This window comes from Meriones unguiculatus, chromosome 7 (assembly GCF_030254825.1).
Source record: "Meriones unguiculatus strain TT.TT164.6M chromosome 7, Bangor_MerUng_6.1, whole genome shotgun sequence".
NCBI lineage: Eukaryota > Metazoa > Chordata > Mammalia > Rodentia > Muridae > Meriones > Meriones unguiculatus.
In genome coordinates, this window is record NC_083355.1 from 121,670,419 (window position 1) to 121,672,438 (window position 2,020).

The window sequence follows — 2,020 nt, forward strand, 5'->3', positions numbered from 1 at the left end:
ACCCCCAACAGCATCCTACAAGCTCTTTAATGTTACACAAAGAGGCACCTTTAGCAAGTCAATTTCCACATACCAAAACTTCTTATCTGAAAGACTCATCACTAAAGCAATTCTCAGCAGTGGGGGACTTCCTGGTTTGCCAGGCCTGAAAGGCTCTGAGAAACCTTCAAAGGAATTACCCCATAAAATCTCAGATAGCAATCACTGACAGAAGGCTACTTCAAAGCTAAGGTGCCATCATTCAGGATTCCTGCCAGATACAACAATTCTGTTAAACCTCTCTGACAACTCAACCCTGATGTCCACACTGCTCTGCAGCCCTGTCTTCCCTTTCCCACCACTTCATGAAGAGACACTGGACCTGAGTCAGTTTCCATTTTCAAACTACCCATTGGCCTTGAACAGGCCTTGATAAAGTTAGAAAGAGTTTTGTTTTGTTTTGTTTTGTTTTGTTTTCTTGAAGCTGGAAATAGTTCTCCATGGACTGGCTGATCCTGAGTGTAGGTTCCAGCTGTACCTTGTTCATGAGTATGCATATAATTTTTCAGTCTTCTGGAGGTCAGAACCAGTAGAGAGGCCTTCAGTCCATTTTCAGAGCCCAACTTCCTTCTGAGTGTTGTGTTTGGACAGGAGCTGGATCTTGATCTCAGTATCTTAGGAGTATCTACGTTGGGCCCTTGAACTGTGTGGGATTCATGGTAGGGGACATGGATGCAGGAGTGGACAGGGAAGAGAGGGTCCAAGAGACAGGCAGAAGCAGATTTGGGTCTGGGTGCCACTTTCAGAAGACTGTCTCTACTTTCTTATTCAGGTAGGCCCTATGCCATATGGATTCCATGTCTTTTAAAAACAGTGGCACCAGCTGGAGCCGCGTGTTTGTACACATGATGGGAGAACAGAACATTTTACATTCAAATGATTAGCAAATACAAACCAATTGGGCTTGTCCCAGAACTGCCAAGTCAGCATCTGTGGGATTGGCGCTCAGAAATCTGCATTTTAACAGTTCCTCTAGGAAATTCTGATGCACAGTAGAGTTTGAGAAACTGTAATATACAGAACATTGTCAGAGTAAATAAAATGTAAGCCACAGTAGAAAGTGACACCTACTGACCAGTTAAAACTCAGAGACAGTATGATGCCCAAATGTAAGTCCTCATCTCAGACAGTCACATAAAGGGAACCAAATGCCACAGAACACTGGACAACTAACATTTAATTTGTGGGTGACTTTTTGTAAATCAGTTAACCTCTGTCATCATATAAATCTCCCCAAGAAAGAAGATCCATAACAGGAGTGTCTGGGACTGAGGAAGAAGCATAGAGTCACTGTGGTAGCTTGAAAAGGGTGAGGAAGGGGTCAAAACATCAAATGGTTAAAGAAAGAGATGAGCAAAATGGAAAACATAAAACCCACTCTTTTCTCATTTGGCTGTGAGTCAGCCATCACAGTTACCGTGATAATACTTTGCAAAAGTTGATCATGAACAACAAGAAAAATGAGACAAGAAAAAGGAGGTAAGGAAGAGATGGAGGGTGAGGATGAGTGTCTGGGGCTGTGTGTACCACATCAGACACGACAACTAAGAAGGAAGTTACCTTTCCAGAAGCAGACTGAAGTCCCAATGTTCTTTTCTAGTGATCCGAAAATATTACACAAGAAGGAAGGAATCGGTTACTGTCCCTTTCATTGCTGACTGCAAGAGGCTAGGGTAAGTCTTGGTAGATGCATGCCTACAAAAGAAAAAATATTACATGAATTAATTAATGATGCACAGATATTTATGTCACACACATGAAAATAATATTGTCTAAAATCGATTTATCCTACCTGTCATCTACTAGCAAAGATGAACAAATTTAATGAAATTAAAGAATGTTTGTAATTGTCATTTATGAAAGACTAATAGTCATGTTAAGATAAATGCATTGGCTTTCTCAGAAGCTGATTTTAGTAGTACAGTTATCTTTTCCAGGTGGAATATTATCTCCCTTAACTCACATGAAAAAAATATTTTTT

The 2,020-nt window shown here is 40.7% G+C and overlaps 1 long non-coding RNA gene across 1 annotated transcript in view; it reads left to right on the forward strand.

Moving 5' to 3' along the window:
* The window catches only part of LOC132655466 (uncharacterized), a 70,394-nt gene extending 68,693 nt beyond the window's left edge, over positions 1-1,701 (forward strand). Inside the window, exon 3 of the long non-coding RNA XR_009593276.1 lies at positions 1,640-1,701. This is a non-coding gene — a long non-coding RNA (uncharacterized LOC132655466). The remainder of the gene's footprint in view (positions 1-1,639) is intronic.
* The last annotated feature ends 319 nt before the right edge of the window (positions 1,702-2,020 follow it).